Here is a 10,943-nt window from a genome sequence, read left to right on the forward strand (position 1 = left end):
GGGTTTGTGATTCAGTGATACAGCACTTGTCTATCATGCTTAAGGCACTGGGTCTAAAACTCAGCACCATATAAAAATAAATAAATTGATAAATAAAACAAAGGTATAAAAATGGCCATTCTTGTTATGATACTTTACCAAGTTCAAATATTTAACTCATTGCCAAAAATCTTATTGAAATGACAGGGAAAAATGTGAAAACTAAGAACAAAAGCACAGTAGCTCTGGAAAGTCAGAAAAAAAGACAGTAATAGCTGACAAGTTCTGAGAATTTTCTGGACAGATTTTATTGAATTAATACAACATCAAGAAATGGAGTCATTTAACTGAATAAGTACAGGAAACACCACAAAAAGCAAAACTAGGTAGTAACAGTAATAGAAAAGTACTTTCAATTGTAATTATAATTTTTGTGTACTCAGGGAAATTTAAGATGGCATCCATAAAATAATAATCTGCAGAGACTAAACAGATCAATCTCTTTTCTGAAGACACAGAAAAATTATATCTCTACCCTCTTTTGCAGCTAGCTTGGGGCTCTGCAACTGAGTTCCAGATACTGGGAAGTTTGTAAAAGTAATGTCACCACTTCCAGGCCATGAGAAATTCATGTGTGATTACCTATGCTCCTTCTTCCCCTTTAATGATGACCTGGCAGCCTTTCATAAAGATGGTGACACTATGAGTTGTAAGGAAACAAGAGTCTGGACCTTTGAGTCACTACTTGAAAGAGAGCCTGTAACCACAATATGTGTTATTCTGTTCAGGCTGTATGCAAATGAGAATTAAGGCCTTTATTTTGACTAGTCATTGTGATTAGGGACTACTTGTTTCAGGAGTCTACATAAATAATCCTTTATAATACATTAAAATATTTAAGCTATATTTAAGAAATTAAAGGCCTTGGTGGAAAAAAGTGGACAATATACATAACCAAATGAAGATTTTCAGCCGAAAGTTGGAAATTATTAAAAAAAGAATCAAATAGAAATGTTAGAAATAGAAAACATAGTAACAGAGATAAAAAGATAAAGAATGCATTCAATGGACACATAAAATAGACTTGACATAGATGAAGAAAGAATCAGCTCTATCAATTTTAAATTAATGAAACTGAAACACAAGTCAAAAAAAGAGTGGGGCTGGGGATGTGGCTCAAGCAGTATCGCGCTGGCCTGGCATGCGTGCGGCCCGGGTTCGATCCTCAGCACCACATACAAACAAAGATGTTGTGTCCGCCAATAACTAAAAAATAAAATATTAAAATTCTCTCTCTCTCTCTCTTTCAAAAAAAAAGAGCGGAGACAGGGAACAGAATAAAGCACTTAAGTTCTGTGGAACAAAATAATGTACAGTTGGAATCTCAGAAAGAGTAGAGAAAAAGAATAGAGCAGAATAAATATTTCAAAACATAATGACAAAGTGTTTCCCCAAACATAAAGAAAGAAATCAGATCACATATCTGAGAAGCTCAGAGAACCACAAGCAGAATAGGTATAAACTAATCAACCAATAACATCAAAAACAAACACAAAACAAACACAAACAATAACAACAAAACCCCTCAACCATATCTAGACTTAGCACATTCAAAATGCTGAACATCAAAAATAAAGGAGAAATCTTGTAAAATTGGGGCAAAAAGACAACTTATAAGTAGAAGAACACTTATAAGTATTAAGAAATGCAGCAGAGTTATTATCATAAATTATGCAATTCAGAAGACAATGGAGAAACATTCTCCTTTTTGTGTGGTACTAGGGATTGAAGCAAGGGCCTTATGCATACAAGGCAATACTCTACCAACTGAGCCATACCTGCAGCCCCTAAGAGAAACATTATTAAAATGCTACATGAACAAAGTAAAACAAGATCTTTTGAAAATGAAAAAAATATATATTTTCAGACAGAAAAAAACTCAGATAAACCATTGCCAGAGAATAAATAAGTATTTTTTAAAAATTGTTTTCTGGAAGAGGGAATTGGATGTCAGAGAGAAAACTGATTCTAAAATGAAAATATCAAGAGTAATAGTGAAGATAAATATGGAATCCAAACAATCAATAGTCAGCAGGCCCAAAAACAGGCAGAAAAATAAAGCAAAAAAGGTGTAAAATAAAACCAATTTATACAAACTCTCCTAGACATTTGAAGAGGAAAGAATACTTACTTATTTTTATCAGACCAGTGGTAACTCTAGTTGCAAAATAGAATAAAAAAATTGTATGAAAAAAATGTAGACCAGTATTCCTTGTGAACATTGTTACATAAATTCTTAATAAAATTTAACTAACTAAACTCAACATTGTAAAACAATGAACATATCATGAACAAGTGGGATTTATGCTAAAAATCCCAGGATGGCTTAGTAATTAAACATAAACCAATGTAATTCACCATATTAACAGAATCAAGAAAAATAAGTCATACAATCATATCAATATGTATAAAGAAAGTATTGGATAAACTTTTAGATTCATCCCTGATTAAAAAAAGAATCTCCCAGCAAACTAGAAATACAAGGCAACGCTCTCAGCTACTCAAAAAGTACATTTAAGAAAAGCCCTCAGCTAAAATCATATGTAATGGTAAAAGATGGAATAGTTTCTCCCTAAGTTTGAAAACCAATCTAGGATATGTTCTCTACCACTTCTGTTCAACATTGCACTGTAGGTTCTAGATAGTGTAATAAGGCAAGGAAAAAAAAGATATGCGGATTGGAAAGGAGGAAATAGAACTCTTTTTTTCCTCCACAGTCAATACAGTCATCTGTTTAGGAATATAAAAATAAGCTGCTAGACCTAGCTAGTGAGTTTAGTAAGATGGCATGATAAAAGATCAATATATAAAAATTAATTGTATTTATATATTCCAGCAATGAATAATCAGAAGTTAAAATTTAAAAAGTGATACCATTTGTAATGCATCAAAACATGAAATACTTGGGGGTAAATCTGCCAAAGGACACACAAGATTTATTTATACACTAAAAACTGCAAGAACACTGCTGAGAAAAATTGAAAAGATCTGAATAATCAAGAGATAGGGGGCTGGGGATGTGGCTCAAGCTGTAAAGTGCTCGCCTGGCATGCGCTGGGTGCTGGGATCCATCCTCAGCACCACATAAAAATAAAATAAAGATGTTGTGTCCACCGAAAACTAAAAAATAAATATTAAAAAAATCCTCCCTCTCTCTCTTTCTCTCTCTCTCTCTCTTTAAAAAAAAAAGAGATAGGTTGTGTTCATAGATCATAAAAGTATTGCTAAAATGTCAATTCTCCCCCAATTTACATATAATTTAGTACACTATCATTGAAATCTTAGAAATGTTTGCACAAGTTGATAAGCTGATTTGAAGATTTATGTGGAAATGCAGAGGATTTATGGTAGTGATAACACACTTTGAAAAAGAATGAAGTTGGATGCCTCAGAACTGCCTGATTTTAAGAGTTATATAATAGTACAATTTATGATCTCTTTTGAGTTAATTTTGGTACATGATGTGAGACATGGATAGAACGTCTGTTTTAAAACAGATATACAGTTGTTCTAGCACCATTGAAAAGAATATTTATTCTCCACAATGACATGGAACATTCTTTATCCATTACATTATGGAGAAAAAAATATTTTTCCCAATTTGCAACTTTGTTGAAAATCTGTTGTCCATGTATGTATGCATCTATTCTTGTACTTTGTATTCTGTTGTATCAATATATTTGTCATGTGCTAGAATGAAACTGTCTTGATTACTCTTGTTTTGCTTTATTTTTGACTCTGTTTTATTATCAATGTATTTATCCTTTAGCCAATACTACACTCTACTATTACTGTAGTTTTATAGTAAATCCTGAAATCAGGTAGTAGAAGTCTTCAACATTTGTTCTTTTTTAAAAATTTGTTCTAATTAGTTATACATGTCAGTAGAATGCACTTTGATACATCATACATAAATGATGGAGTATAATTTCTTGTTCTTCTAGTTGTACATGATGTAGAATTCTGTTGATCGTATAATTATATATGTATATAGAGTAATAATGTCCATTTCATTCTACTATTCTTCCTACCCCCAAACCCCCTCCCCTCCTTTCATTTCTCTCTACCTAATCTGAAGTAACTATTCTTCCCTAGCTACCCACCCCATTGTGAAATAGCACCTGCATATCAGAGAAAACATTTGGCCTTTGGTTTTGAGGGATTGGCTTATTTCACTTAACATGATATTCTACAGCGCCATTCATTTATCAACAAATGCCATAATTTCATTATTCTTTAAGGTTGAGTAATATTCCATTACACACACACACACACACACACACACACACACACACCACATTTTCTTTATCCATTCTGTTGAAGGGCACCTAGGTTGGTTCCACAGTTTAGCTATTGTGAGTTTAGCTGCTATAAACATTAATGTGGCTGTGTCACTGTAACATTTGTTGTTTCTCAAAATTTTTTTGACTTACTCTATTTTTCCATGTAAATTTTAGAATCAGCTTGTGTTGAGAGCCACAGCCAAAGGGGCCCCAGCAAACTTCCAGCTGCCAGCAAACTTCCAGCTGCTGGCTGATGATTGGCTCACAGCGGCCCCAGCAACATCTAGCTGATTGGCTCCTCTGCGGTGATGCTCATTGGACTGTTTCCCTGCCCTTTCAGACCACGGAGCTGCTCATTGGGGGACTTTTTTGGCTCCGCCCACGTGACCCAGCCAATCGGCCTCAAGAGCAGGAGGATTGTGGGAGGTGGAGAGAAGCTTGTGTGGGAGAGAGAGGCTTGGGGAAAGCCGGTGGTGGCAGTTGAGGCTCTGAGGGTTTTTCCTGAGAGACTATTTTGTTTGTCGTGTGTGGTTCTAAAAATAAAGTTAGTTTCTTTTGACAAGTGGCTCCTGATTGTGCCCAGCCAGACTGCGGCAAGCTTGTCATTACTATCAAAAAATTCTTCTTGGATTTTTATTGTAATTTCATTGAATCTATATATCTGTTTAGGGAAGACTGACATCTAAATGATATTAAGTCTTACTATCCAAAATCACATTTATTTGGGTCATCCTTAATTTTTTCTTGTGTTTTGTAATGTTATATATATCATATATTTTGTAAGCCTTACACATATGTATTTCATGGGTTTGGGTGCCCCTTGTAGAAGGTATTTGCTATGAAGTGAATTATGCTCCCCAATACCAAATTCATATGTTGAAACCCTAATGCCCAATGTAACTATATCTGGAGGTAAGGTCTTTAGGAGTTAATTAGGGTTATAAGGGTGGGGCTGTAATCCAGTAGGACTGTGGCCTTATAAGAATAGGAAGATTCTGTGTGTATCTCTATCTTTTCATCTCTCTGTATCTCTCTCACCATCAAGTGAGGGCATAGTGAGGAGGCAGCCACGTGCAAGCCAGGAAGATAGCCCTCGTTGGGAATCAAATTTGCTCTCCCATTGATATTGGGTTTCTCAACACCCAGAATTGGGAGAAAATAAATTTTGTTGTTGAAGCCATCCAATCTATGTAATTTTGTTATGGCATTTAAGCCAACTAATATAGTATAGATGCTCCTAGATTTATGATGAGGTTATATCCCAATAAACTCGTCATAAGTTGAAAACATCATTAGTCAATGATGCATTTAAGGAGCTGGGGATGTGGCTCAGTGTTAAAGCACTTGCTTGGCGTATGAGGCCCTGAGTGCAATCCCCAGCACTGCAAAAAAAAAATGCATTTAACACACCTAATCTACCAAATAGTATATTTTAATAAAAGTATGCTGTGGAATATCAGTTATTTCTCTTTGTAATGGTGTGACCAGTGGGAGCTTCTGGGAGCTTCCCCTTCCCAGCCTTGCAAGAGAGTTACATATTACAGATTTTTAGCCCAAGAAATGATCAAAATTCAAAATTAGAAGTATCATTTCTACTGAATGAACATGACTTTTGAACCATTATAAAGTTAGGCCCATATCACAGTCTTGATTAGTGTAACTTATTAGGAAGATTTGAATAAAGGCGGTATATCCTAGACAAAAACTGGTTGTCCAGTTTTTTCCTTTGGCCACTTTTTGTTCCTATACATTGCCACTTACCTTTTAATACGTTTATAGTAAAATCCCACCAAATAAGTTTGCCTGGGATTTTGTTGAGGATTTCATTGAATATATAGATAAAATTGGAGGAAATTGCCAACTTAACAATGTTCAGTCTTCCAACCCATAAACAAGTTATCTCTAGACATTCACTTCTTTAAATTCTCTTATCAAGGCTTTGAGGTTTTTAGCATGTAGGTCTTGTATATTTATTAAATGTATTCCAAAGTATTTTGTTCTTTCTTATACTATTGTGATTGGAATTGTTTTTATAATTTCATTTTCAGGTTGTTTGGTGCTATTTTATAGAAACAATTGAGTTTGACATATTGTATTGCATTACCTTACTAAATCCATCCAGTAGTTCTAGTAGCTTTTTTTTTTTTGATCATTTTCCAAGGATTTTATACATAAATTAGCAGTAATTTGTGAACAAAGGAAATTTCACCTTTGCCTTTCCACTTTATCCCTTTATTTCCTTTTCTTGCTTTACTACACTGGTAGAACTTTCAGGACACCAGAACTTTCAGTGTAGAAGTAGTGAGACTATAATTCCAATCTTAGTGTAAAAGCATTCAATCTTTGGTCATTAAGTGTGATATTATTTGTAAGTGATTTTGGGGGGTTTTTTTTGGCTGTGCCTTTTATCTGGTAGGTTTCCTTCTAGTCCTACTTTATTAAGAGTCTTTTTTTTTCCTTTTATCATGATAGGTATTGGATTTTATCATTATTCTTTCTGTTGAGATAGTAGAGTGAAACTTGCTCTCCATTTTATTAATATGGTTATATTGGTCAGTTTTGCATGACTGTACTAAAATACCAGAGGCAATTAACTTATAAAAAGAAAAGGTTTACATTGGCTTATGGTGTTAGAGTTTCCAGTCCAAAATCAGGCAGTCCTATAGCTTTAGGCCTCTGGCCAGGGGCAGCTCAACATACCAAAGCAAACCACTTACATGATGAGTCAGGAAGCAAAGAACAACTTAAGGATGGAGTCTCACAGTTCCCTTCAAGGGCATAACTTCAATGACCTAAGAAGCACCTTCAATGGCCTAACTCCTAAATGATCAGCTGCATAACCCTATTATATCACCCTAGGCACTAAGCCTTTATTTAATACATGGGTCTTTGGGACACACTACCCATATCCAAACCATAGTAATGGTGTATTGCATTATTTGATCTGGGAATGTTAAACCAACCTTGAATCACTCAGGTAAACCTCACTTGGTTCATAGTATACAGACTTTTTTATATGTTCCTGGATGTATTTTTTTGCTAATATTTTATTAGATATTATGATGATAATGAGTTTTACACCCACTTTATGAAGGAGACTGAAGTGTTATTTTATTTCTTTTCATATCTTTAGCAAATAGGATAATATTAGCTTCATACAACAAATTGGGCAGTTTTTATTTTGAAAGAATTTATGTTAAATCTGTTGTTAGGGTTTAAATATGAGGTGCCCTCAAAAGCTCATGTTTGAGACAATGCAAAACTGTTCAGAGGTGAATTGATTAGATTATAAGACTCATGACCTAATCAGTAAATTATTCTGCAAATGTGGATTAACTGGGTGGTAACTAGGAAGGTGTAGGTGGAAGAGGTGGGTCATTGGGAGATGTGACTATATTGTCCCTGGTGAGTGGAGCTCCCTGTGCTTCCTGGTTGCCATTTCCTGTGCATCTTTCCTCCATCATGCCCTTCCACCATGTGCTCTCTGTACATCTCCTGTCCAGAGCTAAGGAGTCACCTGATCACCTGATCATGGACTGAATCTCTGAAACTGTGAGGGGAAATAAACTTTTTATGAAATGATTTTAATTATCAATTCAATTTCTTTTTTCTTTTTCTTTTTTTTTTTTTGATATGTATTTTGATATTTACTCTTCCTTCCTGAGTCAATTTTGGTCATTTATATCTTTCTCAGAAATTTTTTTTTCTTGTACTGGGGGATTGAACCCAGGGTCACTCTATCACTGAGCTAAATTGCTATCCCTTTTTATTTTTTATTTTGAGACACTGTCTTGCTAAGTTGCAGAAGCTGACCTCAAACTTGAAATTCTCTTGCTTCAGCCTCTTGGGTAGCTATGATTATAGGTATGTAACACCAAGTCGAAGTCTTTCTCAAAATTTTAAAATTTGATATAATCTGTCTTGTCACTATAAAGTTATTAATAATACTCCCTGTCAATTCTGTCTGTGGCAATGGCCCCTCCTTTAGATCTTTTGTTTTGTTTGTTTTTAGTAATTTGTGTATTCTCTTTTCTATTTTTTGGTCAGTCTAGCTAAAAGTTTATCCATTATTGGTTTAATTTCTTTTAATGCTTTTTTTTTTCTATTTCATTGGCTTCTGTCTGATTCTTTGATTAACTTCCTTCTGCTTACTTGGAGTTTGATTCAGCCATCACTTTAAAGTCTTCTGAAGTGAGAAGCTTAGATTATTAATTTTGAATCTTTGTCCCTTTCTGTGTTTAAAACTATACATTTTCCTTTAAGGACCACTTCATCTATATTCCATAATTTTCACATATTTTGTTTTTATTTTTTTAAGTTCGATTATTTTAAGTTTTCATTTGTGATTTTTCCTTATTTTATTTAAAAATGTGCTGATTTTTATTTTTATTTGTTCTTTTTAGTGATACATGACAGCAGAATCTATTTTGATGTATTTATGCAAACATGGAATATATTGTATTAGGATTCCAGTCTTGTGGATGTACATGATGTTGAGTTTCACTGTGGTGTATTCATATATGTACATAGGAGAATTATGTCAGATTGATTCTACTATCTTTTCTATTCCTATCTCTCCTCCCCTAATTCCCCTTTGACTAATCCACTGAACTTCTATTCCTCCCCTTACCACCTCCCTGCCTGTTATAAGTTAGCATCAACATATGAGAGAGAATATTTAACCTTTGGGGTTATGGGGATTGGCTTATTTCACTTAGCACGATAGTCTCCAAATTCATCCATATATTGGTGAATGTCATAAAATCTTTCTTCTTTATGGCTGAGTAATAATAGTCTATTGTGTGTATATATATATATATATATATATATATATATATATATATATATATCACAATTTCTTTGTGCATTCATCTATTGATGGGCATCCAGATTGGTCCCATAGTTTAGCTATTGTGATTGTGCTGCTGTTAATATTTATGTGGCTTAGTGTCATTGTAGTATGTTGATTTTAACTCCTTTCGATACTTACTGAGGAGTGGTATAACTGGGTCAAAGGGTAGTTCCATTCCTAGTTTTTTGAGGAATCCATACTGCTTTCCAGAGTGGTTGCACTAATTTGTAGTCCCACCAACAATGTATGGTTATATCTTTTTTCCTATATCCTTGTCAACATTTATTGTAACTTGTATTCTGAATAATTGCCATCTGGAATGAGGTGAAATCTCAGTGTATTTTTAATTTGCATTTCTGTAATTGCTAGAGATGTTGAACATCTTTTCATGTATTTGTTGACTATTTGTATTTTTTTTTTTTTGAGAAGTATCTCTTTAGTCTCTTTGCCCATTTATTAATCGGGTTATTTGTTTTTGTTTGTTTGTTTGTTTTTGGTGTTAAACTTTTTGAGGTCTTTGTATGTCCTGGAAATTAATGCCCTATCTGAAATGCAGGAGGCAAAGATTTTCTCCTATTCTGTAGGCTCTCTCTTTGTGCTGGCTTTTTTCCTTTGCTTTGAGAAAGACTTTTAGTTTGATACCATCCCATTTATTGATTCTTGATTTTCCTTCATGCGCTTTAGGAAAAATGCTTCATGCATTAAGGAAGTTGGTGCCTAAACTGACATGTTGGAGTGTTGGGTCTACATTTTTTTTCTAGTAGGTTCAGTGTTTCTGGTTTAATATCTATGTCTTTGATCCACATTTAGTTGAATTTTCTGTAGAGTGAAAAATTGAGGTTAAATTTCGTTCTTCCAGATTTCCCAGCACCATTTGTTGAAGAGGCTATCTTTTCTCCAATGTGTGTCTGTGGTGCCTTTGTCTAGTATTTATGTGGGTTTGTTTCTGTGTCTTCTATTCCATTACCATGCCATTTTTGTTACTATTGCTCTGTAGTATATTGTGATGAGTCCTGCTTTGATTTTCTTGCTAAGAATTGCTTTGACTTATTCTGGGCCTCTTATTTTTCCAAATGAATTTCATGACTGCTTTTTCTATTTCTTTGAAGAATGTCATCGAAATATTAATAGGAATTGCATTAAATCTGTATAGCACTTTTAGTAGTATGGCCATTTCGACAATATGAATTCTGCCTATCTAAGGACATGGAGATCTTTCCATCTTCTAAAGTCTTCTTCAAAGAAATATGTTAACTTTTGAACATTTTGAGATTCTTTCTTTAGTTAATTTTTTTAGTTAGTTTTCTAGTGATTGGGAAATATTTTTGGGGTGATAATATTTCTTTAAAATTTATTTAGACTCAAGAACCTCAATCTAAGTATTTTTAAACATTTGAAAATTGTTTATTTTGTCGCTGTTGAGAAGATTAACATATGTCTTTGAAGACAAGTTGACTTTGTCGTTTAAGTTCTCCATATCATCATTGCAAATTTTCTGTCTAGTTTCCCTATCAGTATCTGAGAAGAATATTAAATTTCCAACTATAATTTTGAATTATCTATTTATTCTTTCAATTATGATAAATTTGCTTCATGTATTTTGGGGCTATGATATAAAATGCTTTTACATATATGCATTTGTACATTCTTGATATAGTCAGTATGTTATCATTATGAAATATTCTTCTTGGTCTCTGGAAATATTTCTTATTTTAAAGTCTACTGTTTATGTTATTATAGCATCCCAACTCTCTCATGTTCATCATTTG

General features: G+C 33.7%; 1 long non-coding RNA gene across 1 annotated transcript in view; it reads left to right on the forward strand.

Moving 5' to 3' along the window:
- Nucleotides 1-4,787, forward strand: part of LOC124088539 (uncharacterized) — a 70,736-nt gene extending 65,949 nt beyond the window's left edge. Inside the window, exon 4 of the long non-coding RNA XR_006850372.2 lies at nt 4,497-4,787. This is a non-coding gene — a long non-coding RNA (uncharacterized LOC124088539). The remainder of the gene's footprint in view (nt 1-4,496) is intronic.
- The last annotated feature ends 6,156 nt before the right edge of the window (nt 4,788-10,943 follow it).

The sequence above is a fragment of the Marmota monax genome, unplaced genomic scaffold (assembly GCF_021218885.2).
Source record: "Marmota monax isolate L192 unplaced genomic scaffold, Marmota_monax_Labrador192_F-V1.1 WCK01_AAM20220418_F8-fsc00061, whole genome shotgun sequence".
Classification (NCBI taxonomy): Eukaryota; Metazoa; Chordata; class Mammalia; order Rodentia; family Sciuridae; genus Marmota; species Marmota monax.